The sequence below is a fragment of the Pan troglodytes genome, chromosome 7, assembly GCF_028858775.2.
Source record: "Pan troglodytes isolate AG18354 chromosome 7, NHGRI_mPanTro3-v2.0_pri, whole genome shotgun sequence".
NCBI lineage: Eukaryota > Metazoa > Chordata > Mammalia > Primates > Hominidae > Pan > Pan troglodytes.
In genome coordinates this window covers 71,943,771-71,959,069 of record NC_072405.2, presented here as the reverse complement: position 1 = coordinate 71,959,069, position 15,299 = coordinate 71,943,771, and the positions used below count along the sequence as shown (strand labels likewise).

Sequence of the window (15,299 nt, the reverse complement as noted above, 5' to 3'; positions counted from 1 at the left end):
TTACAAGGGATGTAGGAGCACTTAGGGCTTCTTTTATCTTCTGGAGAACTGAAGAGAACCCACAGAGAACAACTAATGAACTTCTGACACAACTGAGTGAGGTGGTGGCAGTGTGGTGGATGGTGAGGGCAGGAGCCCATATTCTTTGTGTGTGTGTGTGTGTGTGTGTGTTCCAATAAAACTTTATTTAAGAATGCTGACATTTGGCCCGGTGCAGTGGCTCATGTCTATAATCCCAGCACTTTGGGAGGCCGAGGCCGGCAGATCACGAGGTCAGAGATCGAGACCATCCTGGCTAACACGGTGAAACCCCGTCTCTACTAAAAAAATACAAAAAAAAATTAGCCGGGCTTGGTGGCGGGTGCCTGTAGTCCCAGCTACTCGGGAGGCTGAGGCGGAAGAATGGCATGAACCCCGGAGGCAGAGATTGCAGTGAGCCAACATCGCGCCACTGCACTCCAGCCTGAGCAACAGAGCAAGGCTCCATCTCAAAAAAAAAAAAAAAAAAAAGGAATGCTGATATTTATTTAAATTTTATATAATTTTTACATCATGAACTATTATTCTCCTTTTGATTTTTTCAACCATGTAAAAATGTAAAACTATGGTTAGCTTTCAGGCCATACAAAAACAGGCAGGCAAAAGTTTGCTAAACACTGAAATAGAGGAAGGAGGAGGAGAAAGAACAGGAAATAAATGACTATGGTAGAGCAATATATTAGTTTAGTGTTTATATTAGGCTAGATTATGGTGAAGTAACAGACAACCTCAAAATCTCAGTGATTTACAATAACAAAAGGGTATTTCTTATTCACAGCACATGTGTACTTTGTGCTGGCTAAGTTCTATTCCATGTTATTTTCATCCTGGAATTCAGGTTCATAATGCAAACTCCATCTGGAGTACTGCTGCATCTAGGAGCAGAAGAAACACAGAGAACATGGCAAACCAAGTGCTGGCTCTAGATGTTTCTGCCTGAAATTGACATACATCATTTTCACTCTGTTTCATTGGCCAAAACAAGTCACATACCATGCTAAACTACAATGGGGTAGGATATAGAATCCTCTTCCAGACCAGGGCAATTACTATTTATGAAAAATAACACAAGAGCCCATATTTTCAACAAGCTTTCCTGGAGGTTGTGCTAAACAAACAGGGTTGGGAGCCCGAGTTCCAGCTATTTGCTCATTAATGTCCCTTACATCTCCAAAATTCCATGATCCTAGGAGTTATTTTGCATAAGGTTCCCATGGATGGGTAAAGATTGAAGGATGTAAGAACTTGGGTGCAGAGCATGTTGGTTGGCAGAGGAATTTATAAACATAAAGCTGCCTTACCAGGGCATAGGCCCAATGTAGGAATTCTAATTTGCCCATCTATTAGTACCATCACCAAAAATTAAAGAAAACTTTCACTCAGGAAATGGCACGTGCTTCCTAAACAGTGTGATGGTAATGGCCACTGTTGGCTGCCCAGCGTGCATTTTCCCCTCCTGGTAGCACCCTGAGTACCCTTCAGGGCTTTCCCTTTCCCCTGGTGGTTGCAGCCTCAGAATGCAGACTAGGCTATTTTGACAAAAGCTCATTTAAACAAAGTAGGCTTCTCTTACAACATTCAAGGTGGTCCCCAGTCCTGAGGGGCAGGCCAATAGTGTCGGGCACACGGGCTCCTTCCATGCTTTTTTCTTTGTCATCCTTGAGGTATGGCCTTTGTCCACGAGGTCAAGGATGGCCATCCACAATCTTTACATTCCACTATAAAAAAATGAGAAAATGAAAATAGAATAAGTACCTTTCCTTCTAAGGGTACAATCTAGAAGTTGCATAAACCATTTTTGCTCATATGGTCCCATTGACTAGAATTAAGATACACATACTTCTGTGTGAGGGAGCCTGGAAAAATGGGGTGTGTGGCTCCAATAAATTTTATTACTAAAAAAGAGGAAAGCAGACAATGGGTAAGTGGTAACTATAATAGGCTGTTTTGCTTCCCTATAAAGGAGTACCTGAAGCTGGGTAATTTATAAAGAAAAGAAGTTTAATTGGCTCATGGTTCAGCAGGCTGTATAGGAAGCAGGGCATTGGCATCTTCTTGGCTTCTGGTGAGGCCTCAGGGAGCTCTTACTCATGGTGGAAAGTGAAGTGGGAACAGCATGTCACATGGTGACAGTGGGAGCAAGAGAGAAAGGAGAAAGCATCACACACTTTGAAACAACCAGATCACAAGAGAACTCACTCACTATCATGAGGACAGCACTAAGACATTCATGAGGCATCCACTCCCATGACCCAAACACCTCCCACCAGGCCCCACCGCCAACATTGGGGATTACATTTCAACATGAGATTTGGAGGGGACAAACATTCCAACTCTATCAGTAACAGTCTCTGCCACAAAGGTTACATCCCTGGTGCCTGCCCTCCATTAGGAAGGCCAAAGAGCCCCTATCTTCCTTTCACAACACCGATATAACCAGGGGTGGGCAGGTAACTAAGCATGGCCAATGGAAGGCTCTTTTCAGGGCTCTGAATACTGAGTGAATGAAGCAAGGATGGAAAATAGCATCAGAAGGTAGGTATTGCAGTGCTGCTGTGTTGAACCACTGCTGCTAAGACAATGTTGTGATGCTTCCTTTCCCTGGCTTCTGGAACTCTGCGGCCTCCAACAGGTTCCCAAGCCTGCTCAGAGCCTCCTGTTGATTTTATACCCCCATTCCACCCCATCTACCCCATTCCAGACATCTTTCCAATAAATTTACTTTAGTTGGCTAAATTCTATATTCGTTGCTCTTAATGAAGACCCCTCTCTTAGTCTGGTTTGTGTTGCTATGACAGAATACAATAGACTGGGTAATTTATAAAGAAAACAAGTTTATTTCTTACAGTCTGGAGGCTAGGAAGTCCAAAATCAAGGAGCCGCATCTGATGAAGGCCTTCTTAATGTGTCATAACATGGCAGAAGATACCACATGGCGAGAGGGCAAGAGCACGTCAACTCAGTTCCTTCCTCCTCTTTTTATAAAGCCTTGAGTCTCATCATGGAGACCCCACTTTTATGACCTTATCTAATCCTAGTTATCTCTCCAAGATCCTACCTCCAAATATCATTAATATATAAATTTGGGGAAAGTTTCCAATACATGAAATTTAGAAGACACATTCTCACCATAGCAAATCCCAATTTAGCCTCAGCCTAGGGAAATGGAAAGAAACTCAAAACCAAGAAGTTAGATAAACCCTAGTATGCTCTCAGCCTCATGCCACACTGGAGACTTGGGATTATATCACTGTGGCTCCTGTTTACAGTGACCTAGGGCCCACTGTAGAATTTATCATTCCCATTGCACACTTCATCTATCTTATCTATTGCTGCATAATCAATAACCCCAAAAATTTAGCATTTAAAGCAATAAGCATTTATTATCTCACAGTTTCTGTGAGTCTGAAATCTGAGAGTCACCTAGCTGATTTCTCTGGCTCATGAGGAGACTGTCAAGCTGTCAACAAAGGCTGTGATCTCATTTGGATGCACAGCTGGGCCTTGAGGGGAGGGACAGAGATCTGTTTCCACGTGCATTCAGAGGATGTTGGCAAGCCCTGGTCTTCCTCATGTGGGTCTCGCCACAGGGCTGCTTACAACATGGTGGCTGGTTTCTCACAGGGGAGAGATCTAAGAAAGAACAAGAGAAAGCACCCAAGATGAAACTCATATTTTACAGCCTAATATTGGAAGAGACAGCCCCTTATTTCTGCCATTTCCTATTTGTTACAGTGAGTCACTAAATCTAGCTCACACTCAGGAGGAAAAGATCACATAAGGGCATAGGTACCAGAAGGCAGAGCTCACCAGGCCATCTTACAGTCAGGCGGCCACACCATAACGCTCATCCATCATGAATCAGTGAATCACAATCAGGGGAAGAGGATGAAGGGTAAAGCTTACCTAAAGCATAATTTCATTTTTTTAAATGAAATGGCCTAAATACATTTGTGACTATTTTGCTTTCAAAATATCAGGCAGCAATTGTCAGGCAGAACCCACCATTGCCAATTTTTTTTTTTTTTTTTTACTGTACTATAATTTACATCACACTGCTACAACTGCTATTTTATATGACATTCCCAAGGATATTTTAAATGATGCTAAAAAAGACAGTTATATCAATTTCTGGTATTTTATTATTATTATTAACAATAACAACCAGATGAGCAAAAAGAGGTAATATGTCCCTTTCTCATTTATCTTATTTTAGTTCTCTGTTAGGATTTCTTTAGCTGCCATTGTAGCTTTCAAAAAGATAGCTCAATTGCTGAAGTACTACCCATTAAATTAGAAATGATAGGTTTGCCAAAGAAATAAGCTATTATTTAGAAGTAAAAAGCATAGGCAACGACACTGCTAACCCTCAATGAATTTCCAGAAGTCTTAACACCATTTCAAAGCCATTGTGAACAACGAAACTAAGTTGATACTTTTGAAATCTAACACATTGTTAAGGCACAAAATGACAATACCTGTAAATACCTAGGATTTCTCAATTATTTAATAAAAGATCTCATGTGCAAACAAAGTAATGTGTAAGCATCTATGTGCCAGTTGTTTAAGCCCGGGAGTCCTCTGTGACTTTTCATAGTTCCCACCTGAACAAGTGTGATCTTCCCTGGGGTTCTACCTCTCAGGGCAATCACAAGCAGGGAGAGCTCATGCAGGGTCAAAAAAAAAATGTTTTATTTCAACATATGAAAGGAAAGGAAAGGGAACATTATTAGCAGGGTGCCCAGATTTCCCTTTACTAAACACATCTTCTCATTTAATCCAATCTTAAACATCACTTTCCTCAAGGAAAACTTTCCTAACCACTGTCTCTAATGGATCTCAGACACCCCTTCCCCATTTTTCTTTGCCACCCACACTGTTTATTTCCTTCATAGCACTTATTTTATTTTTAATTGTGCATTTCTTTGTTTTCTTACATATGCACCATCCTAAACTGCAAGCTTCATGATGGTAGTGTCTCCACTCACACCATCAGGCAGTGCAGCAGATGGGCTGAGCACACACTTCTGGAACCAGGTTGCCTGGGTTCCAGTCCTGGGTATGGAAATCACCAACTATGTGACCTACGCAAGTTTCGTAACCTCTTCGGGCCTTACTCTTGTCATCTGCAAATTGGGAATCAAAGTAGTACCCCCAGCACTTTTGTTATGAGGATTAAGTCAAAAACTGTGTATTAGTTATCAATGAATGCCTAGCTTTGGGCTCAGTAAATGTATGTTTAGGAATAAATTCAACTCTCACAATAGTTCTACCAAATAGACATCATTGCTAAGTCTACACATGAACAGTCCAATCCTCAGAAGCCAGCTAAAATCACACACTAGTAAGTCAGTCCTGGTAGTCCTAGATCATACATGTTACCTCCAAACAATCTGTAGTTCTTGGATCAAATTATCTAGTTTTGTGTTGCCTGTGATGTTACTCTTTATTGTTTTCTAGCCTTTAGTAAAGTTTCCCAGCTTTAAATTAACTATATTATGGGTTATTAAAGAAAATATCTCCAGAAGCTGGACTTACTTATCATAAAGACTTGGCAGTTTCCTTTCAATAGTGTTTGCTAATTTTCACAAGAACCCTGCTAATAAGGTATTAAGATCCTCATTTTACAAAAGAAGCATTGGGAAGGAGTTGAGTAACTGCCTCCTTCCTTCAGCACAGTTGTATAGCAGGGCTCCAAATTGCAGTGGTTCCATCAATGAGTTCTGGAAGCACATACCCCCGTTCTGAATCCTGGTCCACTCTCTTAAATATCTCTGATTTAGCTTCCTAATCCAGAGAAAATAAGGAGTTCATTTCTCAACTCCTCATTGAGTTGTTGTATAATATAAACAACATCTATACATGGAAAGTGACTAACATATTTCTCAGCTCATAATGTGTTCAATCTTGATAAATTCTAGTGCTGATGGTAGTGGTGGTGGTGGTAGGTGGTAACTGGTAGCAGCATTCCTACCGTGTACACAATGATATTTGAAGGATGAGTTGTCCAGATGGACAAGGAGAAGGTAGATGAAAGCCCATTCTTACAGAAGATACAGTCTATGAAGGCTTGAAACAGGATGGCAAGTTTGAGCAATATGGCTCCAGGAGAGGCATGGCATCAGATGAAGAGAGAAAGGTATAAAAGACTGGGTTTGTTATGAAAAGGAGTTTTAAGTGGAAAAAAGATATGGGTAGATTTGCATTTAAGTCCAAATGTACTGAGCTTTTAGGGTTGAATCAGAGGAGACAGTCATGAAGACCAGGACACAATCAACAGTGAACACCTTAATTGAGGCTGGATTTGCAAACAGCAAGAAGGCACACAATTTAAACTTTTGGGAAACAGACATGACAGGATATGACTGTGTCTTGAAGGGATCTAGAAAGCGAAGAGGCTAGGATCTTATGTGTTTAGGATAGGTGACTAAGTAGATGATCCAACCATTAAGAAAGACATTCAGAAGGAACATCAAGCTTCAAGATGAGGCAGAAAATGAAAAATTGTATCAATGAATTCAAAACCCTTAGAGTAGAAACTCATCAGACAGCGAAATCTTATAGGACAAGAGATCAAAAAGTGGGTGGACATATATCTTCTTGTGTTTTTACTGAAACAACCTGACTTAATGGTCTCCAGGACAGGATTCCTGGGTTGTTTATCTTATAATGTAGTTCCTGGGCATGGTGTCTTTCCCCCAGAATTACGTCTGAGAGCTAGGTCTGAGACTAGTGCTGTTTCTTCACTTGAGCAGCAGAGGAGCTAGTTGGCTCGTATTTAGGACCATGATGTGAGAAATGGGAGAATATTTAAACAGGCCAGTAGTATAAAACTCAGCATGGGCCAGGCATGGTGGCTCATGCCTGTAATCCCAGCACTTTGGGAGGCCAACGCAGGAGGATCGCTTGAGCTCTGGAGTTCAAGACCAGCGGGGGCAACATAGTGAGGCCTTGTCTCTATTTTTAACTTAAAGGAAAATAAAATAAAATAAAACTAAGCATGAAGATAGGTGCCAAGACAAGAGACACTATCTCACTCCCACCCAACACATGCATACACTGAGTGGAAACCAGGCAGAGCTGTCTGGTCAATTCAAGTTGTTATTTCTCTGCCCTAATGCTCCCCATTTTAATTTGCTGAGTGAATATAGCTACATATAAGTTAAACATGTAATGTGAGTCCTCTATACAGGTTTGATCAGTCTTCAATGGATAATTGAGTTAATGAATGAGAAAACCTTCTGAACTTCACAAGCTTTCTCATGCCTACCCCAGTGGAAGGTAATACTGTGTGTAAACTCAGAAAATGGAGTCCTGTTAACCAATGGTCTTCAAATTTTCTTGTGTGCTTACTCCTTGAAGGAATTTGGACAGACCAAGAGGTCCTTTGCATATTTTTAAGTTGATAACAAAATGTTTTCAGCAAATTTAAATAGTTGCAAAATGTATAATTTATAGGATAGTGTCAATAATGAATTTTTAAGATAAAACTATGAGCTTACTCTTTCAAATATACTCAGTGGAATATAATACTGTATGATTTTGACAAATCCTCATTCACTTCCAAAGTATCCACTAACTGCTGGGATCTGTGGCTCACGCCTATAATCCCAGCACTTTGGGAGGCCAAAGCAGGAGAATCACTTGGGCCCAGGAGTTCGAGACCAGCCTGGCCAACATGACAAATCCCTCACCCCACTGTCTGTACTAAAAATACAAAAATTACCTGGGTGTGGTGGCATGCACCTGTGATCCCAGTTACTCGGGAGGCTAAGGTAGGACAATTGCTTGAACCTGGGAGGCAGAGATTGCAGTGAGCCAAGATCACACCACTGCACTCCAGCCTGGGCGACAGAGAAAGACTGTCTCAAAAATAAAAATCAAAATAAAATATCCACTAACAAGCTCTTCTTTAACAGTGAAAATTCTTACATTATTCCTTTTTTGCTCTTTATATACTTATTTCCATTCTACTGTCCTGTCATAATTCTGTCTTAATGTAATGTATTGATGTTTAATGATAATTTTATTATTCTATCATAGTTTTCTATTGAAAAATATGTATGTAAACTGAAATCAAACTTATTTCTGTAACTATATAATTATATGTTAAAGATATTTTTCTTTGAGAATGTTGTCAATTTAAACATTACTATTGATTACAAATGATCAAAACAATGTAAAATACATTAACTATGTTGCTTAAATACCATTTAACATAACAAGTAACTATTTGTTGTTATTGTTGCTGTAACAAATTACCACAAATTTAGCAGCTTAAAACAACTCATTTGTTATCTCACTGTTCTGTGGGTCAGAAGTCTCAGTCTGCTCAGTTTTGCAAACAAAAAATCAAGGGTTAGCAGGATTGAATTCCCTTCTGGAATCTTGAGGAAAGAATCCACTTCCAGGCTCATTCAAGTTGTTGGCAGAATTCAGCTTTACACAGCTGTAGGAATGAGGTGCTATTTCCTTGCTGGCTGTGGGCTGGAGACCACCCTTAGCTCCTAGCACCTGCCCTCTGGTCCTTGCAGGTGGGTCTCAGGACCAGCAAGGGTACAACATATCCCTCTCACTCCACATCTCTCCTGCCTCTTCTTCCACTGCTGCATCCCTCAGACAGATGCTTCTGCTTCTACAGACTCATGTGACTACTCTGGGTTCACCATAATTCAAGATAATCTTTCTATTTTAAGGTCAATTGACACATCAATTGATTGGTAAATTTAATTCTGCAAAGTTTTTTCACAGCAGTGCCAAGATCAGTGTTTGACTGAATAACCAGGGGTCAGGAATCCTGGGGGGACACCTTTAGAATTCTGCCAACCACAGTAATCTGTTATTAGAAAAATAGCTTTTAATGAGATAGACGAGGCATTTTTTTAAATTAGCCCATGTGTCTGTGGGTGAATATTACTCATTGCCAGGATGAGACACATTTTTAAAGATTGTATTTCTGTTTTTCACTTTCAAATATGTAAGTGCTGAGGAACTTTGTTCACATACATAAGTAGACGGGAATGGAAGGAGTTTTGTTATAGCAACACAACTGGTCTGTAAACACCTTCTAAATTATTCTCGAAAGTATCATAAAGTGATATATCATTTGAAGTTTTCTTTTGTTCAATGATTCATCAACTAAAAAGCCACTGAGGGTCTCCCGCAATTATGTTGAAACCAAACAATTAAAAGCCATCTGATATGCAACAGGATTCTTTACACAACCATCTCATTCCCAATTTCTGGAACACACAGTGGTCCCTCCTTCTCCATGGACCCCAGCAGATGCCTGAAGCAGTGGATAACACCAAATCCTATGTGTACTATGTTTTTTCTATACATATATACCAATGGTTAAGTTAATTTACAAATTAAACACAGTAAGAGATTAACAAGAACCAATAAGAAAATAGAACAAATTATAACAATATACTATAATCAAAATTATGTGAATCTGGTCTCTTTCTCTCAAAGTACTGTAATATTTTCAGACTGTAGCTGACCACAGGTGAGTGAAACTGTAAAAAGAGAAACAGTGGATAAGGAGAGACTACTATGTGCCAAAAAGTCTGTACCATGCCCATTATTCTTTCATTTATGAAAACAATGAAACAATTTTTGGAGGCACAAATAAGTTTGAAAAGAAAGAAATGTTTCATTCCCCAGCTATAGCTACTGCGTAAACAATATTTTTAAAGTAAATACCCATGTTCCAGAGGTTGGACTTGTCCCCACAAGCAACCAAAAACCCAACTATACAGAGTGAAGGTCCAAGGCTGCTTTAATTATACATTCAGTAACAAGAAAAGATTCAGAAGTGGTTTAATCATAAAATCTACATTAACCTAAAATAAAAAGGATTTTTTTTCAGATTGGCAACAATAACAATAATAAACAAACATCCTCAATACCCCTCAAAACTAAAACAGGAATATCTGTAAAAGAATACCTAGTCCAGTGGGCTAATAGGTTCTTTCAAAAGAAATGCAAGCTCTGTAGAGAACAACTGGCAGGACCGAGATAGATTGTTTGGAATTATGCAGGATCTATATTATCACATCAACCTCCTCACCTCATCCTGAGAGGCCACAAAGCATAAAACCAAAGCCAACATTCTCTCTTAGCCCACCTTACACCTTACCTGTTGCCATCTCAAAAATAACCCTTGTGCCAGTTATCAATCTATTCCCTCATCTCCAAAATCACCCTTCTTTGCCTGCTGTGCAAAAATGGATCTAGATGCTTTGTTTTTCTTTGCCAGTTGGCACAATATTAAACTTTGTCAGTAGAGGGCACTGGAGAGACATCACAGGAAGGAGCAATTTTCTTCCTGGTTCAGGTGTGCTTTCTCATAAGGCTCCTGAAGCACAGCTGGCTCTTCCAGCACCCAGCTCTGGCAGTGCCTACGGCATCTTCAGGGCCCAGCTCATACAGTACTCACAGCTTCTCCATGGCTAGCTCCTGCAGTGCATAGCAGTCAGCAGCACCTGAAAGCCAGCAGCTTCTCTTTGCACCCCCTCACCAGGAGGCTTTGTAGCAGAGTGGCTCCACTGACACACCTCCCCATCAACAGCCTTCCCTGGTACCCTAGAGGGTATACTTCCAGCAACTTCCACCAGAGCATGATCACAGCAACTTCCCTGCCATTCTACGGACCACAGCCATGCCTTCTACAACAAGGACTTGATCTGTACCTGAGGAACTGGGAGAGAGCTTCCTTCTTGGGTACCCTGCCCCAGCCCTAGGAATAGGGTTGCTTCATGTATCTGCCATTCCTGTATTCTTTGCCATTCTCTTTACTTCCTCCTAGTTAATCCCATGTAACTCCAATTCCCTGTTATAATTAATAATTCTTCACATTAAACTTTCCCTGTGCAAATATCTGTGTGGTGCCCATTTCCTGGTTAGACCCTGATACAGCCCTAAAATCAGACACTTCCAAGGGGATTTGCCTTAGCTCAGCTAACATAGGTATGTCTCTTTGAGATTCACAGAGAAGGAAATTTTTTAAATATGTCATAGTTTCTCTTTTAAACAGATCACTTTGTCTGAGACAAATTAATATTATTTTTAGCAAATTCCCTTATGATACAGAATGAATAATCCCAATTCATTTAACCTTTCTTCACAAACTCCTATTTGAATCATTCAGCATACTTTTCATTGGCGTTTTGGGATCTTCTAAATGTGACGAGGGGCTGTATGATCTCAGACAGACTTTCAGACATGCTGCTGTGCACTTCTGTTATAATAGTTACATTTTCACAAATTATGAAAAGCGAGAAACATGCCGATGAAAAGGTAAAATTATTTAAATAGGTGGAAAGACACTCTCGCTTTCATCTTTCTTTATTAAAAATGGAAGTGTGGAAAGCAGAAGAGAAAAGAAGGAAAACCACAAAATGTTAGGCAACCTAATCAAAACTAGAAAAGAAGCTGGTGATATCTAAATAATAAAATAACAACATGGAATTGTGAGCAAGGCATCTAAGGAGCTTTTAATTCTAACCTCAGACTTCTAAAAAGATTTCTAGTTGCCCTCAAGATTATTTGATGGAGCCTAAGGTACATATTAACCCATCATTCGAATTAATTCTTCTTTTGCTATTGTCTTCTGAAACGAGCCCAGAGAATTCTTCTATCCATCAAGGTCATTTTCTGTAGCAAGGGCAACAGAATTCTGCAGCCAATGTAAGTTGATTCAGCAGCTGTAATAACATGAAGCCATCTGCAGCCCTACATTTAGTATGCAAATGAGAGAAAGCAAAGGTCTAGCATTAGATGCAAGATCTTAAATTCTGTATTTCTCCTCTCTGGCTTTCTATCTGTTTACCTCCAGTAACATCTGATTCATTCTTTCTTACATCAAATAGTTATTGAGCATCTGAGGATACAGACATGAACTAGAACAATAGGAGAAAGCTACTCTGGCCACTTGACATTTTCTTATTCTACCTAGTCTACCAAACTCCTTTTAAATTAATTTGCTCCCTTAAAAGCCAGGACCAGCCAGTTGTTTACTTCCTCATTTCCCACTCCCAGGCCATGAAGCATTGTGGCTGTCTCAATGTTTCTGATGATCCTCTAGCCCCAAGCCCATTCCTATGCCAGCAGCTCACAGCACTTGACTGCGACTCACTCAGTTTTGTGGAAACTGAGGCCATACAGCATTAAACCCTTCAACTTTGGTTCTTTCCTCCTCAACATTTGTCCTGATTTGTTCTCATTTTTTCAAATTCCTTTTTGTCTGATCAGTGACACCTATCTGGTAAAATATTCCTAAGATTTTTCAAATTTGTGCTCCAAATGCACCTCTATAATTCCTCCCTGATGCAAGCCCTAATCAGCCCTCATTGGAAAGATGGCAATATGTTTATTGATATCATCTTGTATTGGTAAGTGTTCTTAGTTGCAAGTAAGAGAATCTTCATGTTCTGGTTAGCTGCAGAATCTGCAGAAGGGCCAGGCATCGAGCTCTGGAGCTATGCGTCCAGGAACAATGTCCAACCATACCCTAGGGGCTGCTCAGTAAAAGCTCCAGTGCCACCACCTCCTGGCATCTGGGAGGATGAAGACAATGCCAGAGACTCTGCCACAGCTGCTTCCAAAGAACCAGATATGTCTGTCACTGTACTTGCTACATGAGCTGTTTTCCCAGTTAGCCAACTCCTATCGTGGCTCAGTTCCAAATCCAAGTCTTGCACAGGTGCCTCTGAATGGTGTAACTGAGATCACACACCTGTACACTAGCTTCAAGGGAGCCTAGGAATATGAGTTTCCCGAATTATAGTTTGGAAAGGTAAAATTCACAATGTAGAATATTCATAAAATGTAGAAAGTACTCAACAATGTTGGGCTGCCACAGAAGCAAAAGACCACTAAATATACCCCTTCAATCCATCTTCTAATATAAAATATAATTATTTTATTACTATTTTTAAAAATAATTTTATGGATTCCCTTTTACCCAAAGATTAATGTAAGCTGCTAAAATAATATGTAAGCATTTGCATGGTTTTGCCTTCTTTTCTTCTGTTCATTCCCTAGTATTTCATTCTCGTAAAAAACTAAAGCATTATAAGATTTTTTTAAACCCATTGGTGGTTTATGACTCTCTGCCCTTGCATGTGCTTTTTTTCCTGCATAGAGTGTTCTTTTCCCTTCAAGTCTCTTCTTAGAGCATATATTGCATGCCAATCTGTGGACTATGCACTAGAAAAACAAAAATTAATAATTAGCTCCCACCTCAAGGGATTTAGCAGGGTGAGAGAGATATGTAAGCAAACAGTATGAAAACATAAAGCTACTCCTGGGATAGAGTGGTGCTGTTGGGCAATCCGATAGATCCCTGTCCAGAGAACTATGTAGACTTGGATAAGGAGGTTAATCACTTCTGTTTGGAATGGCAGAGATAAAGAGAGTCAGGAAAGGTGTGGCAGGATAATATTTTCAAATATCAATACTTGGGGACTTTTTGATACCTGATATTTCCCTCTGATTCTCTTCCATGTCAACAGAAGTACCTTATAAGCTTTATGGCTTTTCTCATTCAAAACTCTAAGCCCTTAGGACCAAGATCACGTACCAGACGTGCCTGAAGTGTATGCACCCTACAGACATGATTTGTTTGGCTTAAATGCTGTTTTTATTCATGTAGAATTAGTTGTCAACACAAAAAAGTTTAACAATTTCACATAAGACTAAATTTCCAGCTTCTCTTGAAAAATCTGGAACTTCTGCAAACTTCAGGTTCACAAGTTTCATGGCATCAATCAGCTGGAGCTGTGTAGTGGCTGCACCTTTAAATATACCCAGTCCCCACCACTCCCTGTTGTCTCCTACACTCACCTGTTTCACCTTTTTACACTAACTACCTTACCCCAGTAGGCATTTTAAGTTTCAACACATGTCTTAGAATAACTGAGATGGTTTTTAGAGGAGCTAAATGTGAGAAGAGGATTCTGGAATATAGATAAATATCAGTAAGACTAGGACTTCTCACCCATCATAGAAAGAGTTGTTGCCTGGCTAGGAGTGGAACAGAATAGCAGTCTGTGGATCTGAGAGCAGTGAGAATGCAGCCCACCTTCATGGCCATATTGCTTCAGAGATTCTAGCCCCCAGCAATGCATGATTGGTTGTGAGTCTATAGTCAGAATGCACTGAGAACCTGACCAAAACCTCTATACCCCAAGAGTGCCATGAAAGTATCAGACAGCTGCTGGAGCTGCTGAAGCTATCAGGAAAAGGACACAGATGGTTGTGAGCAACCTGGGTAACCAGGTTTGAAGACTAACGAAAATACTTTTTTCTTTAATTTTATTAAACAATCATTTATATAGCACATATTATATGCCAGCCCTTTTCCAATTACTTTATCAATATTAACTTATTTAATCTTCAAAACAACATAGTGAAATAAGTACTGTTGCTATTCCAATTGTCAAACAGAGAGACTGAAGCATGGGGAAGTTAAAAGAGTTGCCCAAGTTCACACAAGTAATGAGAGATAAAGCTGAGATCCAGCCCCACACAATTTCTCCAGAACTCCTGCTCTTCCCACAACCTGGTGCTACATCTTAAGAGAGGGGGATAGCCAGGCTCAGTCTTGGGAAGGCTGCAAGGGATGGAGTGTAGGGTGCAGCCAGATACAAACATTAGACAGAGAGAAGCATGCCTCCTCCCATGTAATAAGAGGGACAGAAATGGTGGAAGAGACACAGGTTAGGACCAGGAGGAGTTTTTTTCTGAAAAAAAAGAAAAATTCAACTTGTATTTTAGATTCAGGGGGTAAATGTGCAGCTTTGTTATATGGGTCTATTGTGTGACACTGAGGTTTGGGGTATTAATGATTCCATCACCCAAGTCTGAACATAGTACCCAATAGGGAGTTTTTCAGCCCTTGTCTCCTTCCCTTTCTCCCCTCCCAGTTGTCCCCAATGTCTATTATTTCCATCTTTATGTCTATGAGTATCCAATGTTTAGCTCTCACTTATAAATGGGAACATGTGGTATTTGGTTTTCTGTTCCTGCATTAATTTGCTTAGGATAATGGCCTCCAGCTGCATTCATGTTGCAGCAAAGGACATGACTTCATTCTTTGTTATGGCTGCATAGTACCCCATGATGTCTATGTACCACATTTTCTTTATCCAATCCACCATTGATAGGTGCCTGGGTTGACTCTATGTCTTTGCTATTGTGACTAGCACTGCAATGAGCATATGAATGCATGTGTTTTTGTTTTTTTGTAGAATGAT

The 15,299-nt window shown here is 40.1% G+C and overlaps 1 long non-coding RNA gene across 1 annotated transcript in view; it reads right to left on the bottom strand.

The window, feature by feature from the left end:
* Nucleotides 1–3,462: 3,462 nt before the first annotated feature.
* LOC134810878 (uncharacterized) overlaps nucleotides 3,463–15,299 on the bottom strand; it is a 29,856-nt gene continuing 18,019 nt past the window's right edge. The window contains exon 3 of the long non-coding RNA XR_010159596.1: nucleotides 3,463–3,672. This is a non-coding gene — a long non-coding RNA (uncharacterized LOC134810878). The remainder of the gene's footprint in view (nucleotides 3,673–15,299) is intronic.